Raw genomic sequence first — 25,496 nt, forward strand, 5'->3', positions numbered from 1 at the left:
AAAGAAAAACATTACACCCACTATTATAAAAGCTTACAAACTCTACTTAGGCTGTTCGCTAGATGACCAGAATAGTCTCTGGGACCCAATATATGTTGTTCTTCTAGCTTTGTAATTTTATCGGAGTGGCAGAAAGGTTCGAAGAGAGCTACAGTATGTCTTTTGCAGTTCCGATGATTTGGCAAGAACCTAAAAATCATGTGACCTATTGCTACTTTTGCTTGGCGAAAATTTCAGGATTTACTGAAACATTTACTGAAAACATTTAATTGTTTAACCCCAAGTGGCAAAAGCTTTAAAGACTGTACCACATAGTGATGACCTGCTTGTGCTTCATCCATATAATGTGATGCAAGACAATGTCTTGAAACATCCTCCCCCTTCAGGTGATCATATTTTTTCTGAAGAATTTGACAACAGTGAGAGATCTATTTTATTCAGCATTATGAGTTAAATGATTTAGTGCGCAATTTCAACCTTTCAAAATAAGATGCTAAATTACTTGCTTCGAGATTACTACAATGGAATTTATATTAGAGCCCACTGCACCAAAATCAGAGCTCTAGCAGATCAGTGTCACGAGACAGAATGCTCGAAAATTTTCGCCTACAACCAAAATGGTCGCCAGTCACTGCGGCCCCTACCTGCGCTCATGCATGGACGGCACAAACTCAAGGTCATGCTCACATCGTAGTCATATATTCGAAAGAATGAGACCACATTTATTTCAATCGTGTTACTAGTCACGAAGTTATGGTGTCGGAATGAATCATCCTAACATTACATCGCTGTTTTCATCCTGGTATTCCATGTGCCAGTCTGATTTTTTTTTTGTTAATTAAATAACACGTACAAAAATACAGTCTTAATTCTTCCCTGAAGGAGTAAAGACGTATTCACGTCAAAATGCTACAAAAATATACTTCTGATTCAAAGTACGAATTCTTATAGTTTATTTGAATATATTTACATGCTTTATAAGTTAAAATCAAATTTACTTTGTTGCTTTTATTAATATGTGCGACAAGAGCCTATTTTTAGGGATAACTGCATATCTGCATGGGTTCTTAATATATGCTAATTAATGCATATTAGAAGGACATACCGATAACTCAGAAATGCGATCTGATAGAGCAATTTGGATTCTTTTTCCTGATTCAGGAGCTCGAATTACCGCTTAATCACGTATTTTGATCGAGGTTATCGAAAGAAAAAAGTCAACATTTGTTGACTAGTGTAATTTCCTAACAATTTTACTACTACTAAAAAAGTTAACATTATATGCCTATGAAACATTTATGAATATTATCGATTTCTTAACAATACACTGCGAGAAGACAGCTGTTAACAAAGTCATATGTTACAGACAAAGGAGGTTGTACAAATTACGTTACAACTGACTGAGGCACACTAGTACTGCAAGATAAAGTTACTTACCCGTTATATTAATTTAATTCTGAATAATATAAAATCGGGTGAATTAAATTGCCACTTGTCCATTTTCAACACACGGAAAAAAAAAATCACAGTAAAAACTGGACAAGCAGGTCTACAATATTCCTGGGCCATATGATGCATAATGAAATAATGCTTCTACCTTCCTGCAAACTGTCGATCTTCTAAAGGATCATACAAACGATCATACAGTGAGTGACCCATATACTTTTCCACAGCTTTATATGACGTATATTGTCTGCTATTCTTGTTTCTAGATTCTCGGAGAGTGAGGGGGGGATTAAGTAATTACTGCTTATACCATAAGAAAAATGCATCATTACTACTACGAATTACATGGAATTGGTCATTGTCAGATTTCATTGTATCATAATTGTTCTGAGCTATGTCCACTACCATTTTTAAACAGCTAGGGGCATGGATTTCTTGTGTAATGGTCATGGCATTGAAAGTGTCCACTCATACAATACATGGAGGGATAAGTGACAGATTTAACTAAATCTTGGATTCATGAGTTTTTGTAACAAACTAAAATATCAAATTTAGTGAATATCTATTTAAATAGGCCTAACAGGATCAAATTAGGCTGAACTTCTGTAAAATGCCTGTATGCTTTTGGAGTAAAGAAATGTCCACTGAGAAAAGCAATTAACTTAATAGTCGCTGTACCAGAGTAATAAGTTTGCCACGCATCTGTTCGATACACGAAACTTCAAGTCTACTCTAGTGAACCGGTGAGTGAAGTGTTTTGCGCCTGGAGGGCTAGCAAAACTTTCACTACTCATAGCACAAGAAATACAGGAACACAGTGACCACAGGTTTTGGTGAAAGGTTTTCTCACTTCCACGGCCAATCATTGACCTAGAACTTAGCTGGAGGCTGAGTGCTGTCTCTAACTTTACAAGTACCGTATATTTCCTGCAGCATTAATTTCTCAGCAAGGTTGTGCCAATACAATAACACGACTAACATTGAACATAAAACGACGCTAATTAGAACGTAGGACGTAATTATGATCTATTTTGAAACTAGAAACATACGTAAATTTTGAAGGTCACTATTAGTTTTGTAACTCTTACACATATTATAATTACGCTATTCATTTTTATGGCCTAATCCTTTTGTCACACATAATTTATATAATTATGACTACAAATACTTATCGCAGTTCTCTCACTCTGACTTTTGTTAATAGTCCTAGGGTAATATTAAAAAAAAACTGGACATAAAGAACTTACATAAACAGCTAAAACGTGAGCAAAAATTTTTAATGAAGCTTATAAATAAAAATACCCGCAGCAAAACTAAATGAAAACTACACTCATCTGCTCAGTGTAATTATACTTGTTTTAATTCACTTTATTAATAAACTCATTGATATACTTACTTAGGCCTATGGCCTTTAAGGAACTCGGAGGTTCATAACTTCACTGAATTTACGGAGTTACAAATGTTGTTCTAGGAACATTTTTAATATGATTTCGTGACCCGAAATAATAATTTATCTTTTCTACATACAATTAAAAAAATATATATCTTAATTCTAATTTCATGTCTGGAAAACTTCCCATTTAGCTTAAGGTATTAATATAGTAGAGTTTATAAATACAGAAACTGGTATTCGTTACGACACCTCTCAGTTTCTTTCTCGTTTAACAATAGCTGCTATGCTAATTTAAGAACCTATTCAGAATTAAAATGAAAAGGTGACGACTGGTGTAATGAAACATTCTAAGTAAATAATCTTTAAGTAATGGTATTTCCATCTAAGGCTTAGCAAATTTCATACATTTATTTTCATCTAATTTTACGACAAACGTTTTCGGTCAACAGAGCATCTTCAGATCCTACGTATATAACATGAGATAAATTAACAATTAAGAGTACTGTACATAAACACAAAAATAATTGCATGTGTGCTTTGCGTGTTTTACACGACATTTGTAATAAAATTTATAAAATTATTACAGTTAGATATAATAATTAAAATAAGTTAACAAGAGTGATGTAAAGATGAACAAGTTAAAAACAACTGTAAAATGCATCCTTTAAAACTGTCGACATTCAGTAAGAATGATTCAGATATATTTCCATTATTTGTTAGTATTTGGTGATAATTGTTTATGTTAAAAACCAATTCTATAATATTGATTCTATTTTGAAATCATTACAGCATTAATATGTACGGTGGATATCATTGAACAGATACATTAATAATTGTGAAGGATGGTTGACACAGTCGTTTCGATGTTCTGATTTGATACTGTATCTTGTAAGAATGTGACGTTGGGAATGCGGTACTTGTGGTTATTTTCAAGTCGGGAACATCGACTATTATTATTATTATTATTATTGTTGTTGTTGTTGTTATTATTAACTTATTTATTTCTGTTCATTAGACACACTTAACTCTTAAAGCAAATTGTATTTACTTATCCTAACTCAATTACCCTAATTCCTACATAGACGCAGTCACAGAGATTTCCTTAAATTCCCTATTACTTTTTTAATATGGAACGTTTTTCTGTGTACCACTCGAGAAAAACTGTAACAAAAATACTAAATGCTCCTTATGGGAGTTTCAACAATGCCACTCACAAAGCATTCATTAGACAGTTAAGGAGCTTCATTTGTTCATTCATGGCTCAGATTATGTTTCTACTATAACATTCATCAAATGGAATGCGGCAACCTATGCTTATTATGTTAGCGGATCATTTGGTTTTATATTTTAAGAGGATAATGTGAATTGGAGCATTTTCTGAAAGAAACCACCCCGCCATCTGGTATGTAATGTCTTCATATAGGCAATTTTAACAATAGCAATGACGTATTAATAAATGAATATTGTATTTTCATGTTTCTTTATTTCAGTAATTTATACCTTCTTACAAGAGGGACCCTGTTGAAAACATTTGCTGTAGATCTGTGATTTCGATTGACACGTGGACTTGGAAAAGATTAATATGAAACTTTTTTTTATGTGTAAAAGCTTGAAATACTGAACTTCATTTTGACTTAATCAAAAGTCATTATTCGTATATAAATGACGGTGATTAATAAATGTGGGGAGTATAAAGGCAGAAATAGTTAATTTAACATAGTTTTTTAACTGCAGTATTAATTTCCAAATGAGTCCAGTTCTGTATAATTATTCATTAAATTTCAAACAACTCATTGGCGTCATACTGATGTAAATCGTTTTGACTGTCAATAAATTGCATTGTTATCTCGAGACTAGACCTCAAGGAAGAAGTAGTTAACAAAAAGGCTCCGTCCTGTCAAAATTAAATACGGAGAGTGTAAAGATCGAAATCGAACTTTTGACGCAAAATTATTGGCATTCAATGAATTTTTAAATTTGGTTACCTTTTCTTCACAAAGGCAATAATACACTACATTTTTTTTACAAGGATAGGCCTACTAAACTTGTTTCCAATTTAATACACATGGTCAATTACAAGCAAAGAGCCAGGTCAAGACTAAAATTAAGGAATTAATATTCAGAAATTGACTTCCGGGTATTTCACCATGTTCATCAGGGCAATTAGGTGGGATCAGAGGGATTACCTATTCTGTTCAGCTCGTTATGTCTGGCTACTTCAAACAACTGAGCCTAGTAACAGTAACCTAAAGTGGAGAAACAAGTCATCAGTCATTAACGTGTACTGATCAACTTACGATTTAATGTGATGTACTGTTGCTCTGGATATATCATTAAATTAAAAATAAGATATGCGATTTGTATATTTTCCACGTGGAAATGTAGGAAAAATATTTCTAATGTTTTCTTTTTTGTGGTGAAAAATTATTACTAACACTTTTTATTAAAAAGAAAAAAACGATATAACGACAACAAAAATATTTAGTTACTGTTCTAATCATAGGTGCCGACTTGTAAAATTTATTGGGGGTGCTCACTCAGAAAAGAAAAACTACACTTAAGTTTAATATAATTCATGTTGGAACTCGAAAGACTTTCATTACAACAAACGAGTGTTAATTGGTAAACATAAACACTCTGTTCATAGTCTGTTTAATCAATAATTATTTCATTATTAACAACACTAGCCTAATATTTTTCAAGAGGATTAATAAAATATTAACATGTTTTACAAAAGAACGGTGACCCTTTTGCGAATTACGTTTTCATAGCAAACGTCTGCCTGCGAATTTCATTTCTAGTGATGAACTCATTTGCTTTTTCATCCAAATCTAAATACAGAGCTTCTCTGTAAGAATGAATGATAGCTACATCATTCATTCGCTGGACATAGTGTAGGATTTAAGTCTACGGAAAGGAGAATGATCGCTCAGCAATAGAGACAGACATTGGTATTGTAAGAACTAAGAACTAGTCTCATCAACTTGACAAATTCTGGTAGCATGTCACGAAGAAAGCTTCTTTCCAAAGGAGATCAAAAACAGTTTGAAAATTTGTGATGTGGTGCAGTTTTGATCTTGCATTATCTAACAACATGTCCCTGTGTAAAAGTAGCCTCTCCTTGTCCAAGTCATCCCCATAAAGTGACAGAATTTCTTCCATTTCCTTATCACCATCATTCAAACCACCAATTAGAAAATTCTCAATCTTAGAAAATTTGCAATAAAAGTGCCAGTACGATTAGCCAAACAGTTCACAATATTATCAACAAGTTCGTAAAACTCTTTAAGATACAAATCTTAAGGAGATATATAGACATGTGGCATGGATCCAGTGTCCAAACTCGAGGTGGCTGCCAGTTATGTGGGAGTTGTGGCTCGGACAATGCTTATATGTTACTTCACTCAAGAACTGTGAAAATTCATCACGTAAGGAAGATTGCATTGTGGAACGCAGGCATTGTAGAATGCACACAGCTTTCTTGAAAGATAAGGTTCGATTTTGCAATGCAGTATTTGCAGCATCAACATGACTTTCACAAGTAAGCTTAGATGATAAAAAATTAAACGACTGCAACTGTACTAAAAAGTAGTTTGCTTTTGCACCAGCATCTGATCTGTCAGTTTATGATATTGAAGCCATAAATGCAATCAGCTCATTGTAATTATTTTTCATTACTGAATTTAGTGATGTCATAGCTCATACCATGGATTATCTTTTTGTATCATTAGTTTGGATAGTTGTAGAACCAGGGAAGTCTGTATATAAATAATATTGGGGGTGCTCAAAATGCAAAGCACTCCCAAAATCGGCGCCTATGGTTTTAATTGCCAAAACCCAAACCAAGCCTCAGAAACTCTTAAAAATTTCACTCCAAATCTGGCCCATGGACTTGTCTCGTGCCTGTAAAGACCTCTAATATACATGTAAATGATTCAGATAATTATTATTAGTAGGTTATTTTACGATGCTGTATCAACATCTCAAGTTATTTAGCGTCTGAATGAAGTGAAAGTGATAATGCCGGTGAAATGAGTCTGGGGTCCAGCACCGATTGTTACCCAGCGTTTGCTCATATTATGTTGAGGAAAAACCTCAACTAGGTAACATGCCCCGGCTAGGATTCGAACTCAGGTCACCTGGTTTTACAGTCAGAAGCGCTAACCATTACTCCACAGGTGTGGACTTCAGAGAATGATAGTCTTGGAGAAAAGTATTTGACCCCCATTAATATTTCAAAACTTACATCCCTTGAAATCATACTTCTAAAAAGGTTAATCTACATTTCCCTTTTTTTCTCTCTCTCTTTCTTTTTTTTAATAACCTAAAATTGAATCAGCTACATTTATCAGCATGCTTTAATACAAGAGATTAATGGGTCAATTATATTTATTATAACTCAACAAGAAATAGATTAAACATTGTTTATACTTGTTACATGACAATGCATCTATTCGTAACATGAATCATAGTCACTTGTGGCCTTGTAGTGTAATTTATACCTAAAAAAATTGATGGTCACTAATCATACTAACTGATAATTAGTTATTACCCGTAACTCAACCAAAATCAGCATCTGCAAATGCCATAATTGACATAAATAGTTTTACAGAACAAATGACATGAACTAAGTCTCTCTCCCAGATCTATACCCATGTAGGCCCTACTTATAATAGGCTACATTGGAATTCTGAAATACATGCGGAGCCATACTTTCCCAGACAGACCAAACCATGGTCAGGAGATATCTGGGGCAACTATTTTATTAATCATATACTGTCATAAAAGTGTATTACCCTTATACAGCTAAGGACAAAGTAAATAATGTATACTGAAATATATTACCATCATTACGAACTTGTCAGAAAATTGAAAGATTTATAGTATAGTAAGAAGTTTTCTCAGACAGCATAAAATGAATATGTCCGTTCTGAAAAGGAACAGATTTTAATGAAAAGGAACAGTTTTTAAAAACAAAGAACTAGGTCTATTATTACAATGAAAATTTATGAGAACTAAATTTCTGATTAAAGAATAGTGTAGAATCAAATTTTAAAAAGTTTGTAAATGCATAGGCTGCATATCGTGACTGCGTTTATATTAGAACAAATAATGGAGTGTGAATATGATTTTGATGTTGAAAAAAAAAAAAAACACACGTTAAATCCCAGAGACCAATACCGAGACCACGCACATTTTCTTTCGTTATATAATAGGCAGAACATTGCAATAAGAGCTTTGAATTTAACGACTTCTTAATGCTCATGCCTACTCATCTTCGGATTTAATAATCTATGATACGACCATTATGTAACAAAGGTTAAGGTCAAGATATTGGAAGTTAACACCTCTCATGGAGATCAAAATTATAGGAACAAATTTAAATTAAAACAAATCACGAGATCATGACAAATTAACAAATGTATGATTGCAGATAATGGTAAATAATTAACAAAAGCATGGCAGTTGTGGTGTAATTTGGATAAAAAATGCGTCCAATACTTCTAAAGTAAAATTTATGAATGAAAAGATGTCCCGAGTTCTTAGTTGAAACATTTAATTATAGTGTACAGATAAAATAATCAATATAATATTACTTTATACACAGGTAATTTAAAAATATGAAAATCAATTCATAACCCTACATCTATTTTTCTTTTTCAGACTACGAAAGAAAGTCACAAATAATATAATTTTGCGTCGCAAACAGTTTCATACAAAATGTCTAGAACTACTTGCACCGTAACCTCTTTTCTATAGACTCTCTAAACATATTATTTTGAATTTACGGGGGGGGGGGGCACTATGGCCCAGCACTGCAACCTGTTACGATCTATTGCGCTAACTCTCAAGCTAGGCGCATTCCCAAATCCACACCGGCTGACTACACTAAGGTTCACTGCACACCCAGCTATTGAGCAGGCAACCCCTCTCATCCCTAGGCCAGCCCTCTCCATGCATAGCCAGCCTGCGATCAGAGAATACTATGGAATGACGACGAAATGGAGACGGAATTATGTAGATGCCTAACATGGGGAAACGGGAGAATCCCGAGAAAAACCCCACCTGCGACCTTGTCTGCCACAAGTGTCACTGTGGATTTTTCAATGAAAAATCCCACACCTGACCGGAACTCGAACCCAGACCGCCTGCGTGACAGGCCAGAGGTCTGACCACTCAACCACCGCAGGGGTAAAACATATTAAATATGATCGAAACAATAATCTCTGCATCAGCTTTCTATCCTCACTAATGTCAATGGATATCTCTCTACAACATTCATAATCACCTACAATCTACACTGGTCTTAACCAACAATAATCACGCATTCATTTTTAAATTATAGATAAGAAATAGCATAAGTAACAAGAAGATAAATGCTGAGTTCTTTAAGAATCGCAGTCTACATTACGATTTATCAACAGGTCTTTCAGGAGACATTACATACCGGTATATACAACTACAATTTCTGAACATTAATCATTAAACCAAGAAAAAAAATGGAGAAAACGAGAAAGGAAGAAGGAAAATGAAAGATAGATGAGAAAGAAAGAAAAAATGAAGTAAAACGAATGAAAGAAGGTAAGGAGAGAAAGAAAAGGATGTAAGAACAGAAAGTAAAATGGAGAAAAAATGATAAAAAGAAAGAAAATAAAAAGCAAACGCACACTCGACTATAATTCTACTCAAAATCATCTACGGCGTTTCTAGCCCACCAATAAAATCTACAAATAATGATTAGAACATTATTTCTAATACAAAGCTTAAAAGTTGTACATGATAATAACACTTCTGTAGTAAGATCTTAGATAAACAATTAAGCCTTCCTCACTAACTTTATCTGTTCTCTGTTATCTCCTTAAATTCTTTTCCAAGAGATTTCAGCATACTTATCCCCCTCACCCTTCATATTTTCTTTTCCATTCCCCGTCTGTACACTGAAGATATAATATACAAGCTACTATTTTCTAATTTTTAAAAATACATAACTGAACATAAAATAAAAAATTCACAGACCTAAGAAAAACATATAATTATTTACTTTACGTTAAAATTTTTTAGAAAATGACAATGAATATCATCAGAAGTCAATACAATATTGTAGACAGCTTAAACAATAGATTCTCGTTAAAAAAAATTAGGTTCATTATTAAATTAATACAGCACGACATTCTAAAACTGACAGGATTCCATTTATTGCTAAACATTCTCATACCTAATTCAGTGCAATTATAGCTAAGTTATAAGAACGAAAAAAAGAGCAAATATTCACAAGGTCACAACATACTTGACCTTAACGAAGCTGTCATAGCAAGAAGACATGAGGCTTCGTTTATGTATACTGAACAATTTTTTTTTTTCATTGTTAATAATCTCAACAATTATAAACCTTTTATTTACTGGTACAATTTTGGTAGATCTACATGTTACAATGGAAATTCAATTTTACTTTATTAATTTATGAACATACTTATATCCTACAAAAGCTTTGCTATTTAATGTAAATAGGGTTTTGTCCAGCATCACCACCAACTTTGGGAGAAACGAAGCATTTTTGTGTGACAATAATTACAATCACTGAACTTTATCCTGTAAGATACGAGTATCCAATATGCCACATATATCATTCTGTCAATCTCATCCCTAAGTGAATAATTTTCTCAAAAACTACCTCATTATTGTAAAAGTTCCACTTATTTAGAAAATTCTATTTAAACAGACGATTAATTTTATTCTTAAAAAATATCTCCAAACATGAAATTTATTTCGAGTGATGAAGCTGATTTCAGAATGTTTTTCTTGTATTTCATTTGCATATAGGCTATTCTTGAGATTTAATATAAGGTAGGTCTAAATAAGTTAATTAAAAAAAATAACCAGAATTTATTATACATTTTCGAAAAATAGTAACCTTTTACAGCTTCACCATTCCAACCGAACTTGTGTTTTCATTAAGTGTAATCGAATACGATTCTGACATAGCATACAGCATGTTGTACTATCTAAGCACCCTTAAATGCGTATTTAAGTCTGCCATAACATGATTTTCAATAGATCTACTTAGTGGTTTTAATTTCTTACAATTTACCAGTATGAATTAACCGTAGGCACTGTTTGATTCGTCTAGAATCTAGATGGCCTATTACACGTAGGCTACACCGGTACCATCAAAATATCGTATAGATATTAGGCCTTATCTAAGTTATACTACTAAAATATAAAGTGCGTTTAACTTTCTACATAAAATATTAGCCGAATTCTTAATACAAAACCTGACTAAGTAACCTCCAGGTTACCACGGCAATAGAGCTGGTTTAGGTTAGGTTTGTTTTTGTATGCAGGTAAATGGCCACGAAACATTTGAGTGTCTCGTGAGCGAGTTCCTCAACATTCATTCTATAAATCTGATTCCATTTTTTAATTCACTACATTAGGTGACTTTTCGGAAAATGCAGTAGCGGTTCCAGTACATTACCGTGACATTCTAGAGCTGTCCCATATTTCAAGTCATAAGAGTAACGGCAAACAACAAAACGTATAGTCTATTTGGGGCTACATTCGAACATATGTTCAAGTAGAAGAAACACATAAATATAAAATAAATCTTCACAATCATCTTAAAAGCAAGCTAAGTTTGAACTTGATATGGCGAAGAAAAGTGAAAGTAAAACTGAAATCGGCTACGAAACATGTCGTCTAAAAACTGAACTGGAAAACTCTCAGAAAGAATGAGTAATAGAAAGCCTTCATAAACTTAATATTTAAACGGTATTACATGATTTTTTAAATTTATATTTTCCTAAGTCTAAACAGATTCTATTTTCATCAGTTAAGAGGTGTGAAATGAGAAATTTCTTTCCAACTGTTAGTAAATAAACAATAGGCCTATTAAAATTATATCATAAAATACACAAACGAATAAAGCTGTACAAAATGTTCTGTTAACAAAACTGAACGACTTTTTAATATCGGTACTCTAAAAAATCACATAAATAATTTTTTAAAAGCCTAAAAAAACAAAACATTACAATATTGGAAGTTCCATATGTCAGTAATCTCACAAAGTTGCCGGACCATTATTATTAAGAATTTCAATTCTACAGCATTTCAGAGTTATCGCGATTTTCATTTAGTGGTAAAAACACAAACTTCTTCCTCTTCTTAAAGAATATGCCAAATAAATCCAAAGTAGAACACTAACCTACCTTGTCTACAGTACTAATAATAAATGGCTGGTATTTTCTTTGATGTTTGTGTTAGTAATATCGCGAAAATGTGTTAGAATACATACTGATAAACTGACATTTAAAAGTGCTTACCTAGAATCAGAAACATTTTAAAAGTTCTGCTTATATTATATTCACACATAATTAATCATCTATACACCAAAACAGGAAGTAAATGTGCACACATATTTTGCAATGTAATTCACAGACTAGTCAATATTCGATTAATTAATTTATCCTAATTGTTTAACGAATGCACTACTCACTAACAAATCATCTAACGTACAAAAATTCATTACTCATAGGCCTAGCTCCTCTTCAACCACGAACATCACTGGATTGTCACAACGTGAGAGTTTATATGACCAAACAACGATTCATCTCAATTCTAAACAATGACACTATCTAAAAACGCAATATAGAATCAAAGTACTAAAACTAGTTGTACTTTTAAGATTAATTATTCACCACAATTTCGTATATAAAATTAAATACCCATCATTCTATGAATAAGTCGTCTGTATTCAAATCACTGCCTTCTAGATTCAGTCGAACCAGTCTTTTCACATTAACAGTTATTGGAGAAATCTTAAATCATAGGAAGCCACGATATGCATTGCCAACCTTCACGTAGTTACTTTATCTGATATCGACTTAGGGTATCGAATATAGATGGTAGCCTTGATCTAGGATGGTAGCAAATCTATCACACCGCACTTTTGACTGTACACACCGCTATCAATACCAAATTTATGAAATTAAATCCCTTCATCAGGCTCAAATATAAATAAATCAACCAATATTACGAAAACACCACCATTTCTCATACAACTTGCGACAATTGGAAAACGGGACGTGTTATGAGTTTGAACTGGTGCTGCCATCTACAGGAAGTGAATTTGACTACGAAAAGAAAAAGAAATATTCTACAGCACATATTGAACATTGAACTCAAGTTCATCGTACACTGTCGCCATTAGAAAGGGCAGCGTAAGCTGAACTACGTCTCTCTTTTGTGTGTGTTGTGGAGCAAAATGAACAAAGATCGGACATCAGATTTTGTGTCCTACTTAGTAAAAGTGCCACAGAAACTCTTCGGATGATGAAGCAAATGTACGGAGATACCTGTCTGTCTCATGCACGTGTTTTTTGGTGCCATAATCGTTTCCGTCGCGGAAAAGAATCATTGGAAGCCGGTGATCATCCTGGCCCAGCAAAAACGATTCGAACGCTACAGTTAATTGAAAAGATGAAGGAAATAATTACCAATAATCGATGTGCAACACTCCGAATGATTGCAGAGAATCTGTGTGTTAATAGGGAAATTATTCGACAAATAATAACTCGGGACTTTAAGGAAATTGAGGTCTATGCGCTTTGTTTCACATCCATCAACAGACGAGCAACAGCAGCTAGACTTGACCACTGCGGATAACTCATTGAAGCCACTGAAAACAAATCCAATCTCCTTCTTAATTTGGTTTTTACAGGTGACAAGACGTGGTGTTTCCAATAACACGAAACAAGACAAGGCGGAGTGGAAGTCAGCAAATTCTCCCCAAGCCAAGGAGGAAGTAAGTTCAAGAACGATAACAAAAAATATAAACAAAACTAATAATGTTCTATAGTACCGTTACCGGTAACGAGGGAATTGTACCCAAAGCGTTTGTGCCCAATGGTCAGATAGTTACTGCTGATTTTGTGGATATTTGGAAACCTTTGCATAAGAAGATGCATCTTGTATAACCTCAGCATCTAGAAGACGACAATTGGTTTCTGCTGCATAACAACCACAGATCACACACCTTCGTATTCATAGACAATGGCAACGAGAGAGGCAACAATGGCAACGGAAGAAGCTGAATTATCTCAAACGATTAGTCAAGACAAATCTTGAACAACACCGTCTGTAGTCGTATCAGTCTTACTTATCATCTCTATCTGCAGCTGATAATACTCTTTGGTACGCCACAAAGCGTATTCTGCGTGAGCCAACAGCCATCCCGACACTTCGTCTAGACTCTCAAACAGCTTGCTGAAATCATTGTTTTTCATAAGCCTAACAAACCTAAGCAATTGCCATCTAGTTATCGACCCATTAGCTTACTGCCCACGCTATCGAAATTGTTTGAGAAGGTTATTCATCATCGCATTTGTAAATTTACGTTCCAAAACAAGATAATACCAGATTTTCAGTTTGGCTTTCGTCCGAAACATTCTACAACACACCAACTGCAAAGAGTCACTGAATTCATTATAAAAGGCTTTGAAGGAAAACAGTATACTGCTGCTGTGTTTCTGGATATTGCCCAAGCATTTGATACTGTTTGGCATGATGGTTTAATGCTAAAATTATATAGAATTGGCTTTCCTGACTATCTCACACGCATCGTGAAAAGTTTTTTATCTGAGCGTCAGTTCTCTGTACGTATAGATGGCATTAAATCAACGCTTTGTCCAGTTTTAACCGGAGTACCACAAGGATCCATACTGTCACCATTTCTCTTCAATGTTAAAAAATGTTATGGTTTATTTAACGACGCTCGCAACTGCAGAGGTTATATCAGCGTCGCCGGATGTGCCGGAATTTTGTCCCACAGGAGTTCTTTTACATGCCAGTAAATCTACTGACATGAGCCTGTCGCATTTAAGCACACCTTCTCTTCAATCTCTTCACATATGACATTTCATGTTTACAACCGTCACACATAGCTATGTATGCTGATGATACAGTTCTCTTTTATTCTCATAGTAACCTAAATACTGCAATCAGCACTTTTCAGACATCCTTACAGGAGCTGTCTAAGTGGTTCTCCGACTGGAGATTACTACTCAACATTACCAAGACAGAAGCTAAAATCTTCTCTTTAAGGCCTATTCATAATCCACCTCCTTTGATTCTTCTAAATGAACAAGTTACATGGCTCTCAAGTCAAGAAGCTGTAAAATATTTGGGACTATTATTAGACACGAAACTTACATGGAATGCCCATATAACTCGCATTGTTACACTAGTCTCTTCCAGAATTCGAAAATTATACCCCTTGGTTCACAAATTGGATTGGATTGTTCAATGCTACTCTACACCTCGCTTGTACGACCTCTTTTAACTTATGCAGCGCCAGTGTGGGGGACAACAAATAAGACTCACATGCATCGCCTACAAGTTCTCCAGAACAAGTTCCTGCAAACAGCAACAAATGTCCCCTGCTTTGTAAGAAATCAACAACTGCATCAAGAATTGGGAATTCTTCCACTCAGTGGCGGCTCGTGCCTTTCTTGAATGGGTGTTCACAAAAAATATGAGTAATGAACACACTGATATATTCTCGTATAGCTGAATCACACGTCAGAGATAAACGAGTTCTAATATTCATGCACCAAAATTAAAACCATTAAACAAAAGTAGAGTAAAATTAATTCATAGGACTCATTTTCATTGCTGTTGTAGATGGTGTTGAAGATCTAGATTTATTTGTAGAGAAGCTCCATGCGCCTAGTTTTGAGAGATGCAAACTTATCAATAACTTTATTATTGAAGTCCCTAATCATGTTAACAAGTTTTTTTCCACTGCTAATATAGCCAATGTACTTAATCGGTCTTCTGCCATGGTGTTACGGAGGAATATTTTAATCCTTTTTTAATTCCACACAATCACAATTTCACACACGTCCGTTTCCAAACTTGAAATGTTACTGTTTCAACTCTCAATACGCACCAATGCAGCTTGTATTTTCCTTACTTTGCTGAACAAAAGACAACAGAATCAGTCCCTGCGCATAATGGTATTTTGAAAAGAAAAAGTAAAGAGAGAAAACGAGGAAAGAGGGAGAAAGGAACAGGATGCCAGACCCAAGAGAGATGGAGCATCTCTCTTTCTCTGTCACTAGCTCGTTAAGACTTGGGCGAGCCAGAGCTATTGTAACCACTGTAACAAACCAGAAAATATTCTCGCCTCAGGCTATTCCACCCTGCTAGAGAAAAATCGTGCGGACTGCTGTCAACCAGTCCAATATTCTAAGTTCCTTGCAGTCCAATGGAGATTTAAAGACACACGAACAGGACATTCTCTCGAGACGAAAAATGTAGGAACGTCATTGCGCATTGGAAAGTAATTGATGTACCGGTAATAATATTAATACAGTAATACGTATGATTATTGTTGGTTTTTAAGGTGTTCACGTGCTCCTGTGCTCATAGAGAGGAACCGCCGCTGCTTCCACTAGAACAATACATCCACTCAACATCAAAATCCTTCTTCAACAAACTTCCTGAGCTGTGTCATATAACATTGGAGCAAGATCTTGTCAGCCATCTAGACTTAAAAGGAAACTTCCTCAAGACATCTTTCTCAGTGATACTGACGACTCTTCATAAATTTAACACAGAAATCATTATCATATTTTTATTCACATAATTCACAAAATGATTAATTAACTAATTTAAATTACTTAGAGGAGCCTTTAGAGCCAACCTCAGCATGATATTCTGTATGTGATATTCCATAATTTAACAGTGGTCTGTATAGCAAGTTTCCTGGTCGACCAATGAATAAAAAAAAAAAATAATAATAATAAATAAATAAAAAAAAAGATCACACACCTAGCAATTGGCACCTAATAGCTTTTAGCTGTGCTCAAATTGTACTTATAAGAAATGACTATCCTTTTCTAGCATTACCGGTAATGCTCTTTTTCAATTGCTGCAGTGTGATTCAAAATACCCCACAACTATTCAGTTCTTTGTTTTTATTCCATTGCTACTTTCGTTTGTAATTTATTTTGTGTAACTACGTTAAAAAAAATAAGCACTGAATTTAAATAATTTGTATTGTATTCATATAAGAAGGCATCAGTAATCTTTTTTTTTTTACGGATACCTATCACACAAAAGACATGATACCCTAAAAATGAAACCATGCTGTATCAATCTTAATTTTTATATTGATTTATCACTGGTTGAGAAGAAACAGCCTTCTGAAGGATACACAGGAAGGAATGGTGAATGGGAGAAGAGTTCAGGGCAGAAGAAGATATGAGATGATAGACAATATTAAGACATATGGATCATATGCAGAGACTAAGAGGAAGGCAGAAAATAGGAAAGGCTGTAGAATGCTGGGTTTGCAGTGAAAGACCTGCCCTTGGTCAGAACACTATGAATGAAAATGAATATAAAAAAACATATTAAAAAATTAACTGAAACATTATATAAACTATTTGTGTTTGTGAAGTACAGTGAAAGCACTGAAGAGACCATTGTAAAATTATATTGAATTATGGGCATAAGACTGTTTTAGTAGTAACAGTCAATATTTAAAGAAATATCAACAATGAATGGACGTACTCTCTTGCTTGAATTTGAAATTATTTGTAGCATGAAATAATTTCTGAGGGTACATTTGCAACTAATTAGTCTACAGAAGAGTAAAGTTGTCACAAAAAATTATTTGATACAGTAACATTAATTTTACAAAGTATTTCATATAGATATTCGACAAAGCTTATAATTCAGTAAATGTAATGTTTATAGAAAAATAAAGTTTTCTTAAAAAAAAATGTTTTATTTAATGATGCAACTGCCGAGGTTATATCAGCGCTGCTGTGTACCGGAATTTTGTCCTGCAGGGGTTTTTTTACATGCCAGTAAATCTTTATTAGTTTGTTCCAATAATGGCCAGGAATATGTTCATTGTCAAAAATCATGGGTATAGTATTCCTTTCATGTTCTTAAAATTTTGTCTGGAGTTTCTGATGGAAGTATAATTACTGGTACAGTAGCGTGCAAATTAATCTGAACAACGTAATTACTTATGCAAAAACACTCAAAAGGGATAAAAAAAAAAAAAGGATCTAAGACATACCTCAGTAATCTATGTGGCCTCCCTTGTTCCTAATGACAGCTCTGAGACGATTTGGCATGGATTCCACTAATTTCCCACAAATATTCTTCATTTCTTCATCGCGAAACAATACACCAATGAGGGCAGAAATCATCTTCTCCTTTGTAGAACAATCCATTTTTTGCATTCTTCTTTTGCAAATTGATCACAAGTTCTCAATGGGGTTGATGTCGGGTGAGTTGCCTGGCCAGAGGAGTACCTGAATATTCTTCTTGTTGAAGAATTCTGTAGTTTTTCGAGACGTATGGCATCGTGCCAGGTCTTGTTGGAACACACCTCTGCCATCCGGAAATGACTTTTGCAGCTGGGGTACGATTCTGGTTTCCAATAAGTGGATATATTTATCAGAATTCATCATTCCCTTGTAGGTATTAATGCTCCAGGCCCTTCATGTGTAAAACAACCCCAAAACATTACTTTAGGGGGGTATTTGGGTGCTTGTTGGAGATGAGCTGCTGTTACTTTTTCGGATCCTTTCCGTACGTAAGAAACATGGTGGCCGTGGACCTCGAAATGAGACTCAGCGGAAAAAAGTACATTCTTCCAGTCATTCACTGTCCAGTGTTGATGTAATTTTGCCCACATTAAGCATTTTTTGCACATAACAGGGGTTAGCAGTTGCTTCTTAATAGGCTTACGAGCCCTTCGTCCAGCTTCCAAAAGCCTACGCCACACCACTGTTGTGACGTGAATATTCGCCCCAGTGGTAGCCATTAACTCGCGGGTTAAGTCGACAGCAGTTAGTCTAGGATTTAATTTACTTTTCCTGACAATTAAACGATCATCTGCAGGTGAAGTCTTCCTTTTCCGGCCACAGTTTCCTTTTTTTCTGGGGTGTGATGGATCCAGTCTCCCTGTATCGTTTTATGATCGAATTAACAGTAGCCAAACCGATGTGACATTCTGCAGCAATTTGCCCCTGTGTCATAGAAGAATGCTCTGCTAATGTTATAATTTTAGACCGTTTTTGTGGAGTTGTATCCATTTGTGAAGACGACAGAATGTACACAGGATTGCAGTATTAAGTCTTCAACACAACTGAAATGCTTATAAGTACAAAACGACAGGCAAAATGTCACATATTATAAAAAAAATAATAACGGCAGACCTTCAACAATGGAATTACACGTACTATAGATGTCAATTAAAGCGGTATGAGCAGCTGTGAGGCCAAAAATAACAGAAAATGTAAAAATATGTCGTGTTCGGATTAATTTGCACGCTACTGTATATAAATATTAATTTCATTGATAAAAACTTTTCTAACACTATCTGCAGTAGTGTGTTGTGAACGGCTTTTGGTTAAGCAACTGCTTGCATATAGGCAGTAAGAGTCTAGATGTTGCATGGATACAGGTGTATACCTAAATGTGATGTTATCATACACCTCTGCGTGGTTAACGAGAAGGACATGCTTTGGCACAAATCAGAGTCGCGTGATTATTATAGTCTAGTCATGGCCATATTGACAATCATCTAATATAAATGCATGTTCAAAGTTCTAAAAAAGCAAAGGAATTACTATATTAAACTCATGTTAAACTTCCATTTATATATAAACTTGTCAATGTTGGTCTTGTCATGACTAAGAATGTGACAGCGCCATGGCCTGTCTTTCTCGTTAGCCACAACACCACTGATTATCTGTACTGTTCCTTTCACAATGATATTGTGCAAGAAATGAAATCATGAAAAAGAAAACCATTATAGACAATTTTGAATTGTTTTTATAAATAAAGACATATTAATTTTTTAGAAAGCATTGTTACATTCTATGTGCATTATTCCTACTTAAATTGACTTTCAGATCCTGAATATGAACAAAATCTATACATTGATTATTATAGGAGAAACTGCCATACATGCTGAAAACTTCGTATAATGATAAATTTAAATAAAACTAAATATATTTGTATTGGAGTAGTAGTAGAATCATTGAAATTTGAAAATGGGGAAGAAATAGTATCTTGTATAGAACACATTTGGGTACCATTAGATAAAACTGGAAATAATTGAACAGAAATTAAAAATAGAATTACCTAAATTAGAAAAGCTATAAATGCCTTAAATACCATTTGGTAGAGTAAAAAGATACGTAACAAAAAAATTGAAAATTATACACCATAAAACTATTACACATAGTACCATATCCTTACATAGGTAAGAGATATAGCAGTTATCAACAGGGAAAACAAACAAAAGTCTGTCTATAGAAATGGCTGTTTTGTATTGTATTTATTAACATTCCATGGTATTCATACATTGCTTTACAGCTAGAACATGGAACAACCCAAATGAAAAAAAAAAAATTCTTAATAGTACTATAAAGTCTTAATTTATAGTCGCAGTCTAGTTGAATTATATGAGATCAGCAGCCTCCTCAGATCGATGGCATTTGTTTGCAATTCTTGCATGAATTTGCTGCATCCTTAACCAGAGAGACATACCGCCATCGATTCTGACTCATTTATCTGAGGAGCTACACTCCCTCTGTCTACTGCAGCTCACTGATTGAAGAGCCTGGAGTTTTCTTTTTTTTTTTCTTCGGAGGAGGGCCCGTAGGCAAGCACCGCAGCCTTAGGCTTATTGTGCAACCTCCTTTTATTGGAACGATTTTGAAGTCCTTAGGACTGCTCATAAAGCACGTGATTCAATGTGTGGTGCTATCCTATTGATTCAGCCACAGGAAATAGGTCTGATAGAGTCCAAGTGAACAGGAACACCCCTCCACTTCCTTGTGATGTAGAGCCTGCAGTTTCTCTGGGATATTTGCAGCTCCCGCAGACAGATGCCACCTGTAGGTGAATCCTGAAACTACGTCTACCATGTCCTCCTGGTCAATCAGTAACTATTAAAGATGATTAATGAAATGATGCTAATGAGGGCGAAATGAGCCCGAGGCCTAATGCCGAAAGTTACCCAGCAATTGTACTTCAGGTAGTTGAGGGAAAAACCTCGGAAAAAACTCAACCAGATAACTTATCCCAACCAGAATTTGAACTCTGGCCAGCTTATTTCACAGTCAGGCAAGACTGTTACTCCATAGCAGTGGATGAATAATAATCTGCTTAGTTACTGACAAATACAGAGTGGGCAAAATAAAACTGGCCTGTGAAAAATGTGTATGAATTTATATGTATAAGACTGACGCGGAAATAACCCTGACAATGCAGGAAACCGTGATTTCGATGCATCTGTGATGTTCTTAACAAAGGTCAGTCTTAAACAGTCTTATAAATGTAAATATTACAGATTTTCCGGGCCAGTTTTATTTTGCATACCCTGTATTTATTAAATAGTACCTAATAAAACAAATAAAAATGTTCTGTGTATGAACATATGTATATCATGTAAATTGATTACAGTAAATCAGTATACAACAAAACTCATTTTTTCAATCTTTATCTATGTTCAACTAAATGTAGATTACAGATTTAGTTTAAGAGAAAAATAAAATCCGCTTATCTGGATTAGAAAGACAAGAAAACTTACAAGAGGGATGTTGTGAAAGAAACTCTTCTGCTGTGGTAAAATATTCTCTTAAAGGCTACCTACACATCAACATAGGTAAAACAGAATATTAATTATTGATTAATTTCTCTTCAAGAGAATATGGAGATGAAAAAGTATGGACTATACTATTCATTAATCATTAATATTAACCTCTATCAAAAGAAACCTGGACTAGAACTTAATTGATCCATTCGTGTCCTTACCAATTTTCATGTCACTTGTTTCAATGTTGCTTCACTCCCCAAAACACTCCAAATTACGCAAGAATTTTTTATTAGATAATACATCTTGTAAGCTTAAAAGCTAAAAATGATTAACAAATACGCTGGAATTAATGGGGAGAAGAAAATCCAAACTATACTGACGTCTTTTCATAAATATCATATAATGCAGAAAAGTTGTAGCTTGGTCATTTTGTTCGCCCTAAAAATTAAGGTACAGTGAAACTTCGAAAAGTCATTAATTGCTATATTCATCATTAGTAATGAAACAAGTCCAAGTTACACTCTCAACAATAATTAATTTACCATTGCTTTCTCCCTCATTCAGAATGATCAGATCATGCCTTTATCACTTTTGAGACAAAAGTCACTTGCAAAATGAGGAAAACAATTTCATTTTGAAATTACGAAATGTAAGCACAACAAATTATTTTCTTTAGAACAAATGTCTCAGCAATCATATTCTACCATTAAATACTGTTCAGGTGTACAGCACAACATTATTACATTGCATACCCTCAAGTAAACATGACTAGGTTTTTAAATTTATGTAATAAACTGCCTATACATTGGTGTGATGCTTTTGAAATGTCTGCATGATCGCGATGAAACTAATCTGGAGTTTCTCTCGTTCTGAGATCGTCCCTACAGAGCAGTACTAGCTCCACTCACTGTTCAGGAGTCAAAACAATCTTTTCAACTCTCAATTAATATCAATAATTACAGTTCAAAATTATAATGGTCTCTCCTTTAGTCATCAATAAGGCCAAACAGTAAATGAAACAAATAAGTCTCAGGAATCTTCTATTTCACATCAATAAATTTAAGAATGCTGTTATATTGTCAGACTCCAAAGCAGCTATTCTATCAATAGTCTCTAAACACACACCTTCATCTCAAACAGCAGAAATAACTAAAATGCTCTCTCAATTAATATCACTCAATAAAAGAATTGTATTCCAATGGATACCATCCCATTGTGGAATCCTGGGAAACGAGAATGCGGATGCACTAGCAAAGAAGGGCAGCACTGCTACTTACAGACCTGATACTAAATCTATATATTACTCTGTGAAAAGATTTATTAAATCTACATACTCAGACTTCAACAAACAAAATTTGATAACACAATCTCAAGGGAAAAAATGGAACTCTCTGCATCTTAATCCGCAGTTAATTCCCGATTTACCACGAAAATTGTCTGTAGCTACATTTAGATTAGCAACAGGCCATGACTGTTTGGCCAAACACCTGCATAGAATTGGAATATATCAGTCCCCTAACTACCCATTGTGCAGCTCAAACCAAGAAATGGATTCAGAACACCTCAAAATCTGTGCTTAGTGGCTGACCATGATAATATCTTTGAAAAATATTGGAGTGCAAGAGATCAAATGACTTTATTGTCAAACACCTGGCACTAGAAAACAACAACATAAATGAAACAAAACACTAACAGATGTTGCATTATATCTTTGTCAATGAGTGACCGTTAAATTTCAAGTGAACATCAGAGTACTAAAAATCAAAACAAAAGATATCTGGTTGCCTTCATTCCAGTGCTCTGGTCACTGCTTGCTTGAGTATAAGGTGAGAGTTAAGACGTATTTTTTTCTCATAGATTAGCAGTATAACATTTTGCTATCTCTCTTCCCCCCAAACTGCAAATGGTGATCTTGAACCAGAGGCAGAGATATAATAAAAGATCTGTAGTGTTGTTTACCATGATCTACTTCACGATTAAATCACAGAACTTAAATATAAACGAAAGATAACAGTAATTTTCAAATAGAATAATGTATTCCATTTGACAAGTGACGTTTGTGTCACAGAATATTAAGACTTTCTCTGAAGTTTCATTATCATTTCACTTCACATGCAAAAAAAAAAAAAAAAAAAAAACTTTAATAGTAAATAAGTTTTACTGCAATGTGTATCTATGTAAGGATTTAAGGAAAAGGACCTATTACCATTATTATTAGACACTGGATTTATATGCATTAACAGTTAAGAGTGATACTAACAATATTTCGAACTACTGTGAGGCAGTCTTTCAACAAATTAACAGTTGTCAACTTCTGATGATATCAAATAATAATCAGTATATTGCCGACACAAGAGATTTACAGAGAGAACTGAAAACTAACCTCGGAAAGTTACCTCTGGATAATAATTTGATCTCCCCAGACACCATTAAGAATAAAAGAGGTCTAACTGACTCAAGGAAACTCAGGAAAATTTTGCGCTTTGAAGAATTTAATAAATGATGTCACAAAAATGTAAAGGAGTCAGCTTATATCAAGACTTCACTCCCGCAAACAGTGGGGTCAGTCATCATACAGGCCTTTCTAACTTTGAGTGGAGAGATGCGCTAAAGATGGTTGGTAATGTTGCTCCTGTACATACTGTTCCTGGCAGAACTCAAGACAATAACCACTGTAGGTGATGCCACAGTGAGGTTGAAATTAGGTTCATGTCCATTTTACGAAACTCTTCATAACAGCAGACACCACAAGATCACGTCTGTAATTGCAACGTGACTTAAGTGCAATGGATACACCACTTACGAAGATGTCCATGGAATAGCCAATACCTGAAGTCTTCAGCATATTGATATTATAACATTTAAACCTGGAGAGACAAAAGGTTATATTTTGGACCCGACCATCAGATTCGAGACCCATCAGAATCAATCCAAGGAGGTTAATCAAGAGAAAAGGGCAAGTTATGAACCAATTATCCCTTATTACAAAACATCCTATAAACTCAGGGATATAGAAGTCATCGGATTAATGGTGGGTGCTAGAGGAACCATAACAAAACAATTCCTGTCATTCTGTCACGAATTTGAAGTCTCAACAACAACAATTAAGGAAAGTTCTATGATAGTTTTAAAGGGATGATTGGTTAGTTGGTTATTTTTTAAACGATGCTGTATCAACTATTAGGTTGTTTAGCGTCGATGAGATTGGTGATAGGAAGATGAGGCCGAGAATTCGCCTTAGATTACCTTACATTCACATTACGGTTGGGGAAAATCTCAGAAAAAACCCAACCAGGTAATCGCCCAAGCGGAGATCGAATCCGCGCCCGCACGCAACTTCAGACTGGCAGGCAAGCGCCTTAACTGACTGAACCACTCCGGTGGCAGTTTTGAAGGGTTCACTATACATTTTATTGCGACATTTGTACTTAAATTCAAATTGCAACTGAATTTTATCATTCTATCTTTTTATCTGTATTTTTTATTTTAATGCAAATTTTCATTATCTTAAATTGTAAAACATAATCTACTGTAAATTTCTGTTTATATAAACCAATTTCTTGTAAGACATTTTTGATGTCATACCTTAAATGTTACTGTTAACATTCTTTGTCTTTGGCAACCTCACCAAGTTGAGGAAGATTAGATGTTATTAGGTTTGTTATTACCAAAGAGGAAGATTTGCATGACTCTGAAATGCATTAACGATACTGATATTGTTCTGACACTGTTAACGATCTTACTGCCACTTACAAGTGAGCGTGCGGTTTACACACTACATTCCCCATTCCATATGACTCAGTTCTCTGTTGTTAGATTTAGGAGTCTTGTGAACTAGGTCCAAAGGCCCTCCCAACTGCCATCATTTCCACTCAAGTAAACTCGGTGTTATTCTCAACTTTTAGGGCATATAAATCCGATGTCTAATTATCTTATTAAGCTTTCATTTAACACTACTCCCAGCACCGAGGAAATATTGTTTTTTTTTTTTTTTTTAACTTCTTTTACAATATAAATCACATGCAAAGC

General features: G+C 34.5%; 1 protein-coding gene across 5 annotated transcripts in view; it reads right to left on the reverse strand.

The window, feature by feature from the left end:
• Window positions 1-12,661, reverse strand: part of LOC138699801 (membralin) — a 432,208-nt gene extending 419,547 nt beyond the window's left edge. For 2 of the 5 annotated variants that reach the window (XM_069825969.1, XM_069825968.1), the window contains exon 1: window positions 12,353-12,643. The gene's annotated coding sequence lies outside the window, so the exon portion shown is untranslated. Of the gene's footprint in view, window positions 1-12,159; window positions 12,326-12,352 lie in introns of those variants that run through there. The other 3 variants (XM_069825971.1, XM_069825970.1, XM_069825972.1) reach the window with 3 other exon arrangements.
• Between the last annotated feature and the right edge of the window lie 12,835 nt (window positions 12,662-25,496).

Source organism: Periplaneta americana, chromosome 5, assembly GCF_040183065.1.
Source record: "Periplaneta americana isolate PAMFEO1 chromosome 5, P.americana_PAMFEO1_priV1, whole genome shotgun sequence".
Classification (NCBI taxonomy): domain Eukaryota; kingdom Metazoa; phylum Arthropoda; class Insecta; order Blattodea; family Blattidae; genus Periplaneta; species Periplaneta americana.